The sequence below is a fragment of the Lolium perenne genome, chromosome 3, assembly GCF_019359855.2.
Source record: "Lolium perenne isolate Kyuss_39 chromosome 3, Kyuss_2.0, whole genome shotgun sequence".
Classification (NCBI taxonomy): domain Eukaryota; kingdom Viridiplantae; phylum Streptophyta; class Magnoliopsida; order Poales; family Poaceae; genus Lolium; species Lolium perenne.
This window is the reverse complement of record NC_067246.2, coordinates 130469435-130488195: the sequence shown is the minus strand read 5'-3', so window position 1 is coordinate 130488195 and position 18761 is coordinate 130469435. Positions and strand designations below refer to the sequence as shown.

Here is an 18761-nt window from a genome sequence, read left to right as displayed (position 1 = left end):
GGTGGAATTGGTATTGCTCGGGTTATGTTGAGTGGTTGCAACGGGATCATGTCTATGAACCGTCGCGTGCATCGCACTTGTGGATGGCCACCCAGGAACAAAGAGATAATAGACAACCTTGCTCATTAGCTTACCGTACAACCACATTCTAATATGGGCTCTGGCTTGATGGAGTATGTTGTGAGAACACGGATCCTACGTGAAAAATGATGTAGGGGATTGTAGGTTGGTACTGGTCCATAGAGAAAAGTCTGGGGGATCACTTCGGAAAATTCTTGTCCTAGTCAACATCTATCCATTTGAGCAAAATGTGCATCATGGAAGAAGAGAAGACTAGGTCATGTGAGTAAATTTGTACAACCTCTACAGAGTGTTAAATCTAAGTACTTAGCCGTGTCTCCGGTTACGGACAACTTAAGCGAACTGACAAGGATCATGTTCGAAAGTCTCCTCATCCTAACTTCTTAAATAGAACTTGATGGGTGAACAGGAAATATGACAATTGGTGCAAGTGACTATCGGCTAGCAGGTCCCGTGCCATGTCTATGGTCTGTGTCTGCAGGGGTAGGTCGCCAAACCACGTTGATCATATGAAATAGGAAGGCTCACTGATGTCTATCGGTGATGTCTAGGTTCATTGATGTCTATGAATGGTACCGCTTAATTAGTATGAAAGAAAATAATTTGTCAAATGATAGGATAAAATTGGTTTTATGCAAATATGCATGAGCTCTACCAGCCAAATGATCACGTATGTGTTAGGTTGCCATTTGTGTCCAGCATAGTGTCATTTTGCCAATACAATTCCAAATGTATTGACCTTCCGGCTATAACGTTTTATGTTGCAGGTTACTTCTCCAGCTGAAGATATTTTTTTCGATAAAGGATGCTTTATTACTTTGAAAAGAAATTACACCCAACCTCTGCATAACCAGGATGCACACAGCCGTTTATATGTCTCAAGTCAAAAGTCAGAAAAAACAAGGCGAAATACATATCGAAGCGATGAATTATATGACGCCTAAGGTGTGGGTGGGGCTTCAATCCGTAGACTATGCTGCCACCCATATAGGGAAAAAGTATCCCTCGTCGTAGCCTCCAACCGTGTACAGACCTCCGTAAATAGGTATCTGTTCCCCACCCGCTGAAGAAGTAACCATAAACGAAGAATACTTATACATCTGTAGATGACCTGCAAAAAGGAGCAATTTTTATCGTTAAAAATCTTGTCATTTCTACTTAGCCAAAGCGCCCAGATAACTGCTAGCGCCCCCACCCTAAGAATCAACTTAAACCTTGAATCAATACCATGAAGCCAATTGCCGAAGACATTGGCTACACTAGTCGAAGGATACAGGATATACGCTACTTGGATGACTGACCATATATATCTCGTAAATTGGCACTGGAAGAACAGGTGTTTAATAGTTGCATCATGATGACAGAAAACACACTGTCTACTTCCATGATAATTCCGCTTAACAAGATTGTCTTTTGTGAGGATAACTCCTCGACGAAGATACCATCCAATTTTTTTATTTTTAATGGTATTTTCATCCTCCAAATTTTCTTATTATTATCAAATGGTATGTCAGAATGAAGGATCGCATTGTACAAAGATTTTACCAAGAAAGTACCATCTGCATGAAGATTCCATCTGAATTTGTCCGGCTCAGGCGATAGTTGAATATCTCCTAGCCGATGAATTAGGGTATTCCATGCCAATAGTCTTTGCCCAAGCAAGACCCGTCTGAACGTCACATTCGGAGATGAGATAGCCATTACCATGGCAATGGTATCACCTTTGCGATGAACACTACTATACAAGGCAGAAAACTGTCCACTTAAGGGTGCATTGTCTAACCAGATGTCTTCCCAGAATCGTATATGTGCTCCATTCTTGATCGAGGAAGTACCATGGAGAAAAAATACATTTTTTGTCGCCATGAGACTAGCCCAGAAGTGCGAATCCCTAGGTTTCCAAACCACTTGGGATAACGTCTTCGAGCCGATATATTTTCTCCGAAGAATACTTTGCCAAATCCCATCTTCGGTAAGAAGCTTAAACATCCATTTACCTAGCAGTGCTGAATTCTTGACCTCCAGGTCATGAACTCCAAGCCCTCCTTGATCTTTGGGACTACAAATTATACTCCATTTAACCAGTCGATATTTCTTTTTCTCGCTATCTCCTTGCCAAAAGAATCTGGATCAATAATAATCGAGTTTATGCAGAATTTCTTTTGGTACTAGGAAGAATGATATCTTCCCCCCAGGGATTGATGTCTACGTTCCCCCTCCTTTCCTGTAGACAGTGTTGGGCCTCCAAGAGCAGAGGTTTGTAGAACAGCAGCAAGTTTTCCCTTAAGTGGATCACCCAAGGTTTATCGAACTCAGGGAGGGAGAGGTCAAAGATATCCCTCTCATGCAACCCTGCAACCACAAAGCAAGAAGTCTCTTGTGTCCCCAACACACCAAATAGGTGCACTAGTTCGGCGAAGAGATAGTGAAATACAGGTGGTATGAATATATATGAGCAGTAGCAACGGTGCCAGAAAATAGCTTGCGGGCGTGTAGTTGATGGTGGTGGTATTGCAGCAGTAGTAACACAAAGAAAACAAGTAAACAAGCAGCGATAGCAGTATTTAGGAACAAGGCCTAGGGATTACACTTTCACTAGTGGACACTCTCAACATTGATCACATAACAGAATAGATAAATGCATACTCTACACTTTTGTTGGATGATGAACACATTGCGTAGGATTACACGAACCCTCAATGCCGGAGTTAACAAGCTCCACAATAATGCTCATATTTTAGTAACCTTTAGTGTAAGATAGATCAAAAGACTAAACCAAGTACTAACATAGCATGCACACTGTCACCTTCATGCATATGTAGGAGGAATAGATCACATCAATATTATCATAGCAATAGTTAACTTCGCAATCTACAAGAGATCATGATCATAGCGTAAACCAAGTACTAACACGGTGCACACACTGTCACCTTTACACACGTGCAGGAGGAATAGAACTACTTTAATAACTTTGCTAGAGTAGCACATAGATAAATTGCGATACAAACTCATATGAATCTCAATCATGTAAAGCAGCTCATGAGATTATTGTATTGAGGTACATGGGAGAGAGATGAACCACATAGCTACAGCGGAGCCCTCAGCCTCAGGGGTGAATTACTCCCTCCTCATCATGGGGGCAGCGATGGCGGTGAAGATGGCGGTGAAGACGGCGGTGGAGATGGCTCCGGGGGCAATTCCCCGTCCGGCAGGGTGCCGGAACAGAGAGTTCTGTCCCCCGAATTGGAGTTTCGCGATGGCGGCGGCGCCCCTGGAGTCTTTCTGGAGTTTCGTCAATTGGTGTCGAGGTTTTAGGTCACGACGGCTTAAATAGGCGAAGAATCGGAGTCGGAGGGGGCCTGGGAAGGCCACACAAGAGGGGGGCGAGCCCCCCCTTTGGGCCGCGCCACCCGAGGGTGTGGGGCCCCCGGCACTCCTCCGACTCTCCTTCGGTGTTCGGAGCCTTCCGGGAAAAATAGGAGGTTTGGCGTTGATTTCGTCCAATTCCGAGAATATTGCCCGAACAGCCTTTTCGGAACCAAAAACAGCGAAAACAGCAATCGGCCTCTAGGCATCTCGTGAATAGGTTAGTTCAGTAAAACGCATAAATATGATTTAAAGTGTGAACAAAACTTGTTGGTATTGTCATAAAACAATAATGGAACATCTGTAATTATAGTTACGTTGGAGACGTATCAGCATCCCTGCTTAGTTCCTACTGCCTCCTCGAGTAGGTAAACGATAAAAGATAATTTCTGAGGTGACATGCTACCAACATAATCTTAATCATACCATTGTAAAGCATATGAGATGAATGCAGCGATTCGAAACAATGTAAATGCAATGAGTAAACAATTGAATCGTATAGCAAAGACTTTTCATGAATAGTACTTTCGAGACAAGCATCAACAAGTCTTGCATAAGGATTACTCATAAAGCAATAAATTCTTAGTAAAGGTATTGAAGCAACACATTGGAAGATTAAGTTTCAGCGGTTGCTTTCAACTTGTAACATGTATATCTCATAGATAGTTGTCAATGCAGAGCAATATAACAAATGCAATAAGCAAGTATGTAAGAATCAATGCACAGTTCACACAAATGTTTGCTTCTTGAGGTGGAGAGAAATAGGTGAACTGACTCAACAATAAAAGTAAAAGAATGGTCCTTCAAAGAGGAAAGCATCGATTGCTATATTTGTGCTAGAGCTTTGGTTTTGAAAACATATAGAGAGCATAAAAAAGTAAAGTTTTGAGAGGTGTTTGTTGTTGTCAACGAATGGTAATGGGTACACTAACTACCTCGCCAACCGGACTTCCAAGAGCGGCTCCCATGAATTATTTTATTTTTGGGTGGCACTCCTTCCAACCTTTCTTTCGCAAACCATGGCTAACCGAATCCTCGGGTGCCTGCCAACAATCTCATACCATGAAGGAGTGCCTTTTTATTTTAGTTTTATTATGATGACACTCCTCCCAACCTTTGCTTACACAAGCCATGGCTAACCGAATCCTTCGGGTGCCGTCCAACAATCACATACCATGGAGGAGTGTCTATTTTTGTTAATTAATTTGGGACTGGGAATCCCATTGCCAGCTCTTTTTGCAAAATTATTGGATAAGCGGATGTGCCACTAGTCCATATGAGAGTCCGTCAAAAGTAAATGACAAGGTTGAAAGCTAAACACCACATACTTCCTCATGAGCTATAAAACATTGACACAAATCAGAGGTGATAAATTTTGAATTGTTTAAAGGTAGCACTCAAGCAATTTACTTTGGAATGGCAGGAAATACCACATAGTAGGTAGGTATGGTGGACACAAATGGCATAGTGTTGTTTGGCTCAGGATTTGGATGCATGAGAAGTATTCCCTCTCGATACAAGGTTTAGGCTAGCAAGGTTGTTTGAAGCAAACACAAGCACGAACTAGTACAGCAAAACTCACATAAAAGACATATTACAAGCATTATAAAACTATACATCGTCTTCCTTGTTGTTCAAACATCTTACTAGAAAATATCTAGACTCTAGAGAAACCACTCATGCAAACCAAATTTTAACAAGCTCTATGTATTTCTTCACTAATAAGTGTAAGGTATATGATGCAAGAGCTTAAACATGAGCACAACAATTGCCAAGTATCACATTACCCAAGACATTATAGCAATTACTACATGTAGCATTTTCCAATTCCAACCATATAACAATTTAACGAAGAGGAAACTTCGCCATGAATATCATGAGCTAAGAACACATGTGTTCATATGCAACAGCGGAGCGTGTCTCTCTCCCACACGAGCATGATGTAATCCAATTTATTCAAACAAAAACAAAAACAAAAGCACACAGACGCTCCAAGTAAAGCACATAAGATGTGACCGAATAAAAATATAGTTTCAAGAGAAGGAACCTGATAATTTATCGATGAAGAAGGGGATGCCTTGGGCATCCCCAAGCTTAGACGCTTGAGTCTTCTTGATATATGCAGGGGTGAACCACCGGGGCATCCCCAAGCTTAGAGCTTTCACTCTTCTTGATCATAGTATATCATCCTCCTCTCTTGACCCTTGAAAACTTCCTTCACACCAAACTTCTCATAAACTTCATTAGAGGGGTTAGTACATAATCAAAAACTCACATGTTCAGAGGTGACACAATCATTCTTAACACTTCTGGACATTGCTCAAAGCTACTGGAGTTTAATGGAACGAAGAAATCCATCCCACATAGCAAAAGAGGCAATGCGAAATAAAAAGGCAGAATCTGTCAAAACAGAACAGTCCGTAAAGACGAATTTCTAATAAATACTTCCGTTGCTCAGATCAGAAAACTCAAAACTAATGAAAGTTGCGTACATATCTGAGGAACACGCACGTAAATTGGCATATTTTTCTGATGTTTCTACAGAGAGAAAATCCCAGATTCGTGACAGATAGAAATCTGTTTCTGTGCAGAAATCCAAATCTAGTATCAACCTTCGATTAGAGGCTTCACTTGGCACAACAAAACACAAAACTAAGATAAGGAGAGGTTGCTACAGTAGTAAACAACTTCCAAGACACAAATATAAAACAAAGTACTGTAGCAAAATAACACATGGGTTATCTCCCAAGAAGTTCTTTCTTTATAGCCATTAAGATGGGCTCAGCAGTTTTAATAATCCATTCGTGGGAAATAGTATTTGAAGCAAAAGAGAGCTTCAAGAGGCAAATTCAAAACAAATTTGAGTCTAACATGCTTCCTATGAAGAGGAATCTTGTACACAAATGAATTCATGAAGAACAAAGTGACAAGCATAAGAGGATAAAACACGAGTAACTTCAAGATTCTCAACATAAAGAGGGGAAACTTAATATTATTAAGATGCATATAACCATATTTCCCTCTCTCATAATAACTTTCAGTAGCATCATTGATGAAATCCACAATAGACCCATCACTTAAAACATTCTTATCATGGTTCATATGCATAGAAGTATCATTAAATTTGGCATAAGAAGAGTTATTCTCATTAATAGTAATTGGAGCAAGATTATTATCCAGAATTTGAACATGGTAAACAAGTTGCCTATTAAGGGGATTGTTTTTGGTAATCCAATCATGACTATGACAAGTTTCATAAGGATAATTAGAACCTATATCATAGCATTCTTTATAATAATCATTAGAGACCGGAGGCATAGTGTCATCATAAGAAATAGAATAGTTATCCTTCACAATCGGTTTATCTGTGTCCACACCATTATTGTTATTAGAAGGAGATGTATCAAGAACATAATGACCAGTAGCTAAAGGATTTGCAAACACCTCTTCCCCAAGCTTAGAGCTTTCTATATCATTATGGGAGGAAGCATGGATAGCACTGACACTATGGCAATTATTATCATCATCATTTTCAGAATTAATTTCCCAGAGATTTGCAATATCAAAAGTGGTGTGCTCATTCAAATCATGATTGCTAATGTATGTAAAGGGCATAGGAAGATCATCATATTCAGATTCATTATCACAATAATCATTAGGAGCAACATACTTACGGTTACCTATTGTTATCTCATATACGCGGGGATATGATGTTACCTCTTTCTTTTTATTCCCCTTCTTCTTCTTCTTCTTCTTCGTTCCCTTCTTCTTCTTCTCTTCCTTCTCCTCGTTCCCTTCTTTAGGTGGAAGAGGCTTGAAGGGTGGCTTGTCCGCATAACCTGATTTACTTTCGTAAACAATAGAAGAAACTTGGGAGAATCCCTCCTTTTCATTAATTAGTTGAAAACACACAGCAGTCCTATCATATTTTGGCAAGGTGTCATCTTCTAAGATATTTTGTATGTAAGTATTTGTATGGCTATTATCAATACAATAAGAAAAACACCCATGCAGGACATCATCAATATCAAGATCACTCATATGTAACAAAGAGATTTTTCTCGACAATTCTTCACACCCCAAAAATAAAGTAAGTTCATCATGCTGATTAGGAGTAATTTCATCATCACAATACAAATTTGCAGCACTCATTGGGTTCAATATATCACTGGAGGAGCATTGAAAATTAAAATGACCCACTTCATGGCAAACTTCACAAATAAAAGGATAGAGGGCACAAACTTTTTTACCAAGATCATCTAGAGCCCTAAACCACTTTCTAGTTTTTTCATTAGCATGATGGATACAATATTCATCTTTGATTTGATTAATTCCACAAGGTCTATGTATTCCACAAAAATTAACATGCTTATAGGAAATAGCATTCTTAGGAGTTTGAGCATGCTTATTGCAATAATTAACAACAATTTCATTCTTCATGCAAGCCTTTTTAAAAGGTTCATGATACTTATCAAAATTGTTTTTAGGTAATTCAAAATGAGAAGCAAAGGCTTTATAAAGATTCGCAGCAACTTGAGAGTCAAGACCATAAGTAGCACTCATATTTCGAAATTTATCTGTATCAATAAAAGCTTCAATGCATTCATAATCATAATTTATACCTGACTCTTTACCTTTGTCGTTCTCCCATCCTTCAGCGTTGTCCTCAATCTGATCAAGGAGATCCCACCTAGCTTCAACCTCCTTGCTTGTGAAAGATCCCTCCGAACACGCGTCCAGATAGTCCTTGTGTTGTCCTGAAAGTCTCGCATAAAAATTGTTAGCAATAACATTACTGGGAGCTCATGAATGGGACATTTGAGCATTAGAGACTTCAATCTCCCCCACGCTTGAGAAATACTCTCTCCATCACGAGGATAAAAGTTATAAATATAATTCCTATCAATATGCACTTCATGCGGAGGATAAAATTTAGAATAAAAGAGAGATGCAATTTCCTCCCAACCAAGAGAATGCCTATTCTCCAACAATTTATACCAATGCGCCGCTTTACCAGACAAATAAACGGAGAATAGCTTCTTCTTCACTTCATCCATAGAGATACCTGCACACTTGAATAACCCACATAATTCGTGCAAAAACAAAAATGATCTCTAGGATGGACAGTTCCATCCCCCTTATAGTGGTTGTCCATAACACGTTCAATAATTTTCATGGGTATTTTATACGGAATACTTTCAGCAGGTGGATTTAAAATATCAGAAGCATTATTAGAGTTATCACATATGGGAGATAAAGCATTATCAGAACAAATTTTCTCCCCTAAAGATGGGAAGCTAAAAAGACCACAAAAACTAGCTTCCCCAAGCTTAGACTTCTTCATATCATTAGCAGTAATTGCATTCATACTAATAACATCGCTACTAGCATGCAAATAAGGTTCCATAGGTTTTTTAATTTTCGCATCAAACAATTCTAAATCAGGAAAAAGATTAAAAAGCTCACTAATTTTTTTGTTGTTTTCCATTATGCCTAACTAGTGTAAACAAGAAACAAAAAGTTGCAATTGCAGGATCTAAAGGAAATAGCTTCGAGCACAAACACAATGGCGCCAGAAAAGTACTTTACCTGGAACCGAAGTATGAGTGCCTTTTACCTTTCCTCCCGCAAGAACGGCGCCGTAAAAGTGCTTGATGTCTACGTTCCCCCTCCTTTCCTGTAGACAGTGTTGGGCCTCCAAGAGCAGAGGTTTGTAGAACAGCAGCAAGTTTTCCCTTAAGTGGATCACCCAAGGTTTATCGAACTCAGGGAGGAAGAGGTCAAAGATATCCCTCTCATGCAACCCTGCAACCACAAAGCAAGAAGTCTCTTGTGTCCCCAACACACCAAATAGGTGCACTAGTTCGGCGAAGAGATAGTGAAATACAGGTGGTATGAATATATATGAGCAGTAGCAACGGTGCCAGAAAATAGCTTGCGGGCGTGTAGTTGATGATGGTGGTATTGCAGTAGTAGTAACACAAAGAAACAAAGAAACAAGCAGCGATAGCAGATTTAGGAACAAGGCCTAGGGATTACACTTTCACTAGTGGACACTCTCAACATTGATCACATAATGTAATAGATAAATGCATACTCTACACTTTTGTTGGATGATGAACACATTGCGTAGGATTACACGAACCCTCAATGCCGGAGTTAACAAGCTCCACAATAATGCTCATATTTTAGTAACCTTTAGTGTAAGATAGATCAAAAGACTAAACCAAGTACTAACATAGCATGCACACTGTCACCTTCATGCATATGTAGGAGGAATAGATCACATCAATATTATCATAGCAATAGTTAACTTCGCAATCTACAAGAGATCATGATCATAGCGTAAACCAAGTACTAACACGGTGCACACACTGTCACCTTTACACACGTGCAGGAGGAATAGAACTACTTTAATAACTTTGCTAGAGTAGCACATAGATAAATTGCGATACAAACTCATATGAATCTCAATCATGTAAAGCAGCTCATGAGATTATTGTATTGAGGTACATGGGAGAGAGATGAACCACATAGCTACAGCGGAGCCCTCAGCCTCAGGGGTGAATTACTCCCTCCTCATCATGGGGGCAGCGATGGCGGTGAAGATGGCGGTGAAGACGGCGGTGGAGATGGCTCCGGGGGCAATTCCCCGTCCGGCAGGGTGCCGGAACAGAGAGTTCTGTCCCCCGAATTGGAGTTTCGCGATGGCGGCGGCGCCCCTGGAGTCTTTCTGGAGTTTCGTCAATTGGTGTCGAGGTTTTAGGTCACGACGGCTTAAATAGGCGAAGAATCGGAGTCGGAGGGGGCCTGGGCTGGCCACACCATAGGGGGGCGCGCCCCCCCTTTGGGCCGCGCCACCCTAGGGTGTGGGGCCCCCCTGGCACTCCTCCGACTCTCCTTCGGTGTTCTGGAGCCTTCCGGGAAAAATAGGAGGTTTGGCGTTGATTTCGTCCAATTCCGAGAATATTGCCCGAACAGCCTTTCTGGAACCAAAAACAGAAAACAGAATCGGCCTCTCGGCATCTCGTCAATAGGTTAGTTCCGGAAAACGCATAAAAATGATATAAAGTGTGAACAAAACATGTTGGTATTGTCATAAAACAAGCATGGAACATCAGAAATTATAGATACGTTGGAGACGTATCAGGGATCATATTTGTCAGTATCGAATTAATGAGTACCAATCTTCCCCCCAGGGACAGCAATTTACCCTTCCAACTACTAAGGCCTTTTTTGTAGTCTTTCTTCCACTATTTTCCATTCAGCGATTGTGAGTCTCCGATAATGAATCGGAATACCCAAATAGCGAATAGGAAATTGGTCTTGACCACAACCAAACAACTCTGCATACAGAGTCGTATCGTTTTGGGCATCACCGAAATAGAACAATTCACTTTTATGGAAATTGATTTTTAATCCAGACAACTACTCGAAAGCCGCCAAAATTAATTTCAGATTACGAGCTTTTTCGAGATCGTGATCCATAAATAGAATTGTATCATTGGCATATTGGAGGATAGATAAACCACCATCAACCAGATGTGGTATCACACCTTCAATCTGACCATCAGACTTGGCCTGCTCGATGAGTATAGCCAGCATATCCGCTACAATGTTAAACAACATTGGTGATAACGGATCCCCTTGGCGTAACCCTTTTCGTGTTTGGAAATAGTGGCCAAGATATTTATTTAGGTTCACGAGTCTTTGCCCAACATGTCTGCACGTGGCTTCATGAAGGAAGATGGATCCATGCTTTAGGATTTCCTTGCTTCTTTAAACTCTGAATTTGTGCTAGTTTGAGAGCTATGCAACTTATATTGAACCATTTTATTTTCGTTGGATCTTACGTTGTAATGAAGGCCATTGCTACTTGGTAATTCATCTTAAACTGTATGTGCTAGCAGTTCGATCCGGGACTAGCACTATTGTACAGGAACTCTCACTTTTTCAGGTGAGGTCACCACAGCATGATAGTTTGGGCAAAGAGTTGAATGAATTAACAACAACGGGAGGAAAAGGAGGTATGTATTATCTTCTAACTCTTGTATTCTGATTATGCTTGCCCAGAACCATCTATAAGTGTAGAGGAATAATAGACATAATCTATTCATACTTACTGAATGCTATAGGGCAGTAAACCTAGATCCTATATAAAATTCTTAATCATTTTATCACATATAAGCTTTATCCATTGTTCCTTGTTTATTCAATGGTTGGGGACTCAAGATGCTGCCTTCAAAACTCTAACTCATTAGAGAAGAATAAGAAGGGTGACCTTCCTATAATTGAATATTTCTTTTGTTCTTATCACTAGAACCTTAACTTGTGTTGGCACATTTTTCAGGTTGTTAGTGTTAGTTGATATTTTTTGTCATCAGCCTTATTTTTATATCCTTATTTGTAGTTGCAATTTTAGTATGATAAATATCATAATTTATCCGTCATCTTTCTGGCTTTGAATAGTTCCCAATGTCCATATTCTAATGTTTCTGACAGATTGGAGGGTCGTGGAGAGACACATGTCCTACTTGCTGCTTTTGAAATTGCAAGGAAGTGTGTCATACACCTAAAAGGGAATCGCAATAAGAACTCTACAAAAACAAGAAACAATAGTGCTCTGTCCAAGCGACATTTTAGCTTAACTGTGTTCAGAGGTATATCGTACAGCAATACAATGCATCTTTTTGTATCAGGCTGAACAGAAAGGTTTAATGACACAAAGCAGTGAATAACAACCTGAAAACGATATGGATTTTGAGCTGCAGGAAAAAACTACTGAATCATTCTGGTTCTTTTCTCTCAAGAAGCGTTGTACCATGATGAATTTTATATTTGCATGTGCCACTGGATGGACCACGCAACATGATATATACATACATTATACTTAACTTAAGGTGGCATGGCATCCAAACACAAGTACATGGAAAATTGTGGAGATGGATACTGAAAGAAAACTCTAACGGGAAATTCGTTTCTGATCCCGGGCACATTTGCTATCGTTATCCTAGCAGTTCATTCCCTCGAAGATTCGTGAGCTGATGGTGTATTCCAACCCGTATAGCACTTTTTGAGTAAAATTCTGACACACATCATACTCACAGCCATACGACATTTAATGAGTAGATTGAAGGAGATGTAGTTGGCCGGTAATTCATTCCCACCAGGCCAACACCTACCTCACTTAATGAGTTAGTTCACTGACCTCTGCCGCCCTTGCAACAAACAATGTTCACCGGCGAGGAGGCTGCAGGTGCGCTGCACTCACCAGCCACCGACGCTGGCGTTGACTGTAGGAGCCTGGCTGTAGGGTGCACGTAGGAGGCGGCAAGCTGCGCGGCCGTGAAGTGCACGCCGACGTTCAGAAGGTCGAGCTGGCCGGCCGCGAGCTGCGCGGCGGCGCACCTTCCTCGGGTTCGGAGCAGCGCGGCGGCGCACCTTGAACATGCTGCGACGGGGATGCTGCACGTACCGAGCTTTTTCCCGTGACGGCATATCCCAAAAACTGTCGACCTAGAGGACGGTGGCGTACTCGGAGGTGATCTAGGTGGTGAAGGGTGCTCAGCCTCAAGGACCAAGCGGCGACGCTATGAAGCACAGGTGGAGTGCCAAGAAGCTCGTGCCCCAACCTGACGTTGTCCAGCGAGTTATCAATGCACGTGATGCCCCCTGGACCACCGTATGCGTAGTAAAGTTCATACGGATATATGTTGTATTTCACGAATTATTGACTCCCTGTACCTGTTGAAATAAACATGGCAGGCACAGTCTGTATGCTCTCTCATTGGTCCAGAAAAGAGGAGCATTTGAGCTCGGGACTAGAAACGCCATGCCCAACTCTAACCTTGAAATTTGATTATTCAGATTTCTTCCGCACTCTCGACAATAAAAGAAAACATCACTGCTCTCAATGTTTATTAAGCTTGAGCTGAGTTTCAACAGAAATTCCTATTATTAGGAATATATGTTTCTAGTTAATTACAGTGAGCAAGACAAATAAATTAGGTCCCTGTTTTAGAATCACAAACGAACCCGATCTCATACATATAACTTATTATATTATTTTGTGCTTTCCGGTAAAATTGAAGTTCAGAAATCTTATCACATACTAGCATAAAAATCAGCAATGTGCACAGAACTGAGTATTGTTATATTCAACATACGCTCAAATTAACAGATAGATTTTGTTTATTTTTCAAAATGGCAAATTGGAATAGGCCAGATGCACCATATATTATTTTCCTCTGCACTATCTAATCCGTCGTCGTCCTCCATATTTTTTCAGGACTTTCACAGCAAACTCCAACCCACCCGATTTATACATATGAACTTAGTGGGGTATGAGCACTTACGCACAACGGTTCATGGTTATGTGGAATTCAAGAGGCAAATTGTTATTAAACCTCAAAAATGTGAAGAGCAAAGGACAATCAGTGTTTTGCAAAGAGCAAACAACGCAAACTAAAAAGTCTGAAAAAATAACAGAAACGTTTCTAAGCAAATATTGTTTGTCTTCCATTCAATCCATCTTCCTATCCTTTAGGAGAAACAGTGGATTAAGGCAATCAACTTTAAAACAACAATTGGATGATTCAAATAGTGTACACTTACCACAAGCTGTCCCTGGACAGCTTATTTGATTTTCTCATTAGTTGGTTTATTCGACATGCAAGCAAGGTCTTCACCGGCCTCTATCCCCAACATTCCTTGCTGTTGCCTGATGAGAAAAGAAAGAGATTAAATGTAGTCTGTAGAAGGTCTGGAGACTAGAACAAAGTCAATATAGTACACAAGAGAGGGGAAAAGAAAAAAATTCTCAATGTAGCATTCCTCAATATGTACTGTAGCTATTCTCTTGTACACATTTTTGTCACATTGTGCACTAGGGGTAAAAAGGTCCTTTCATTTCGCTTATTAACACCGTTAGCGGACAAGATGCACTAAATTGTGAGCAGGGAACAAACGTTGCATGTATGCATCCTAGAATCGAGTTAGGCCTCGGGCTTGCCCCGGTACATCGAGCAGTATCAGTTTTCTGAGATGTCGGGATCGACATATCTGTTTGTCAGACGAGGACTACTATATTATGGAGACAAAAAATTCTACTATAAGCATTATACATTTTTTCGTTCACTAATTTTCTAAAAGCTAGGGCGGGGGGGGGGGGGGGGTGCCCCCCTGACTTGTACATAGCTACACCAGTGATGGAGACTAAGAGATGGCCGTGGCACTGCACATCGAGGAGAACTATGTCAGTAAGCTAGAGGGTTTTGTTCGTGGCCTTGATGGGATCATGCGTGCTGGTGGTGTCAACAAGGCCGTCGTCGTCGAGCCATGTCTGGCGCACGCCCGACGCGGGAGTATTAGGTAAGCGCTGATCCCAACGTGCTGGTGTGTTCATTGCACTTGCGCAGGTCTAGCAGGGCCCCTTCGTAGATTAGTTTGGTTTACCTTTGCGGCTCTTAGCTGGTCCCTTTAGAACATTAGGAATAAATTAAATATCGAAGGAAAACTGATTGACAACCCGGCTGCTTTCTACCATATGTTGATTCACATGCAGTCATGGAGGGTTCTGGTCAGACAGAGGAATAGGGCGCTGTTGTACGCCGCGCGGGACGGGGTCAGGAGGCAGCACACGAGGATTAGGATGGGAGATTAGCGAGCATATTCGACCCGTTTCAGTGCTTTGTATTCTATCTACTTGACTTGTTGGCGTGTGGCTACTGAGTTCGTTGGTGTCGTGGTGGTATGGTTTCATGTATGGTGCTGACTATGTATTGTGTGTTGCTTTATTTATAAAGCTGGACCAAGTGCCTTCCCTTTAAAACCTATAGAACTCTGGGCACTCCTTGTTGCACTTAAAAGGATACAAGTAGGCGTCTCCCATTTGCCCGCGAAAGCAGGACAGTACAACCTGATTTTCCACAGTCCCTGATGGAAGGTTTTGTTATACTTTTTTGCTTGTAATATGTCTAAAATATGTATGTATAACATAACAAAAGTTTGTGGGACAACAATAATACAATTCTTGTACGCTCAACCCATATACTCTTTTCACATGTACTAGTAATGGTGAAAACCTCCTTACAAATTCATAAAAGTTGCAGTGTATAAATTTCTCATCTTTTCTCCTAAAAAAAGATCAGTATCAAAAAATATCAATTGCATTCATACTTATGCACCCTCTATTTTTAGCGAGTTTAATAAATGATACGCATGATTGTCCCTCATTTCGCATTACACAAGCCTCCTAATAAGTTAATACAAGTTTTACGGTTGTTGAGATTTTTAATAATCGTTCATTCAGCTCGATTTAATGGTAGTAAATAGACGGAACCAAACTAGCAGAACCAAAAATATGAGACTGGAAAACTGTGGGGCCGAAACCTCTAATAATATATTTTACGAAAACTACAAGAAACGAGCATCCTTTTAAACGTACAGATCATCTGATATCCAATGAGGCTGCACGAATCTTAATGTCACCAGAGAAGAAAACTAGTCTGGTCTCACTCATCCTCTCTCACTGCCATATCTCCTCCTCTGATGGTGATCTCTTCGGTCGGCGATCTCCCGCTTGGTTGTCGGGATGGAAGTACAGAGCCAACCGCCGACGATAGACGAGGGAGGTGGAGGGGCGAATCCGCAGCGGGGGAAGGGGAGGGGCTGCGGGGAACCTAGGCTGGCCGCCGGTGCTAGGCAAGGAAGGAGGAGTGGCGGCGGGGATTGGGGGCTCGGCGGCGGGGAACCTGGGTGGCTGTCTGAGCAACCTCGCACCTCCGCCCCCATGAGCAATATCGGGCATGAGCTCCTGGAATTCGAGTTCCTCCCCGGCTCGGGTACCTCGCGTGGCGGGGCGTATTTCGTGGCTGGCTCATGGAGTCAAGGCCCGAGGCCGAGCTTCGCAAGCTTGCGATGGTCGAGTGCCTCAGCGTCTACAACCACTCACTCGTCATCAAGATTGGCGTTCACTTCTTCCTCTGGTAAGTACTCATCTGGTCGGACTAACCTAGGCTAATTAGTAATTTAGTATACACGCTCGCGTCAATCTTATCACACCGGAGGGAGTAATTGTCTGTCAGTTCTCCTTTCTCTAGCTGTATACTTAACTTAGCATTTCATTTGTCTTCTATTTTGCTGGACTGGCAACTTCTAATAATCTAATGCGACAATGAGAGCTGGAGAATAATGGTGACTTTCGAAAAGTATAAATCATAGCTCAACATAGCTTGTCATAAAAAATCATTTCTGCTGAAAGCCTGAAAGAATCGGAGTGTGTGCACACTATTCTAGTAACTTATAGTAGTAGGAGTGTATGCGAACTAATCTCATGGTGGAAAAGGAAAACTTCAAATTAGAGCGGACATTGACAGTATTAATACTAATGCTTATATTCCCCGCAAAAAAATACTAATGCTTAGACTAGCCACAATGGGAGTATCATAGGTAGTATCATGCATTCCATGCATGCAAAATGCTGATGTGGCAGTGCAATTAAGGATGAGAGAGAGGGTACTAGTATCATAGGTAGATACTATATTATAGCACATACTACAAGAAAAATTAATGTCAAGTAAATCTTGTACATATATTTGCATTGAGATTCTACAAAACAATTAATATATGGAGACTATGATACTAGTATATGATACCATGCATTGTGAAGATAGTAACATCTATTAGTATCATACGCATGATACTTCTATATGATACTATGCATTGTGACTAGTCTTATACAACCAGGAATAGTTTATCCGATAGTGTTAATAATAACAGCCATCAATAGCATTTGAAACGCATGGTTGTGTACATATATTGCTTCTTTAAGTTATGTTTCCGTGCTCACCATTCTGATTTACTTGCAGACACTAGGCCTCCTTAGGAGCTATACACATGTCAGAAAAAGCTTTCAGGTTATTAGCTGAACAACTGCTATTTGGATTTTGACCACTGGTTTGCTACCAATATCTCTAATATCTTTGTACTCTCCTCGGGTCTTATTCCAGCTGGTTCCCAAAGGTCAAAGCTGAAAAGGTAACTGGAGTTGAGACTAATGAGGCCATAGCACAGACTGAAACTGATAAGGTATTGGTGTCTTTTTTCACATTTGATTATGTTGTGAATGTGTCAAATTGAGTGGTTGTGTTTAAACTTACTCTTTTCCTTCTTTATTCCATGCCACCATAGATGTTTCTACTCCCGAAGTTGGTGTAATTGAAAAGGAAAATCATTTTTCTAAGGGAAAAACACACTTTCCTATAGAATTGCATATTTACTGGGCTAGCACAATCATTTAAAGGTTGTTTTTGTAGGAGTACTTGCCATTGCTAATGTCGATTTGTTTTTTCCAAAATGATTGAAGTCCGGTTCTCTCATGTATATCTATTACTCCTCCAATTATCAAACTAGTATGAGGCGGGGAAGACTTTGCTTGGGTATCCCGCCCACCTCGGGGGCGATCTGGTGGCCTACCAGTTGGGGTCCGGACTTTGACTATGGAAATTTTAGATAATTCTGGAGGAGATTTTCATATAAAACTCCACATCCGAAACAAATCTGATAATTTCATTTGGAGTTTGGTTTCCGTCTATGGGGCTGCTCAGGATGCTGCTAAACCTGCTTTTCTTCGTGAGGTGGTTAATCTAGCAAAAGATAATCCGCACCCGATCATTATTGAAGGTATTTTAATTTGATTAGATACCCTCAGGAGAAGAGTAGGGGCAGGTTCGACACGCATTGGTCTTTCTTATTCAATGCCGTCATTGATAGCTTGGATTTAAGGGAGGTTTTAATAATTGGGAGACAATTCACATGAGCAAACAGTCTCCCAGAGCCTAGTTACGAGACCGAGTATTGATGGACTCAGATTGGGAATTAAAGTTTCCTCTAGTTTCCGTACGGATCCTGCCTCGTATAGAAGCTTTGGGGGACCATGCGTCTATTTTACTTTCAACCGAGACACCATCCCCTCAACGTAGACGTGCATTCAAATTTGAACTTAGATGGCTACAAAGGGAGGGTTTCTCGGATATCATTAAATTCATATGAGACAAGCCAGTTGCTGGGAACAACCCAATCCAAAGGTGGAATAATAAGATGTGCTCGACGCATAGATACCTTGGGGGATGGTCTAAACACATGACTGGGTAACTCAAAAAAGAGAAACTCAACCTATCATAAAAAATAGATGATCTAGAGGCACTCGCCGAGGTACGACCATTAACTACATAGGAGATTAATCTTAAAAGTCAATTCAACACAAAGTTAGCTGGTCTACTAAGGGAGGAGGAACTCGAGTGGTACCAAAGATC

General features: G+C 41.1%; 1 long non-coding RNA gene across 1 annotated transcript; it reads left to right on the top strand.

Annotated features, from left to right (window-relative positions):
- Positions 1–15981: 15981 nt before the first annotated feature.
- On the top strand, positions 15982–18229 carry LOC127338400 (uncharacterized). The gene is made up of 3 exons (XR_007874349.2): positions 15982–16433; positions 17316–17363; positions 17457–18229. It is a non-coding gene; the product is annotated as an uncharacterized lncRNA (long non-coding RNA).
- Positions 18230–18761: the final 532 nt, after the last annotated feature.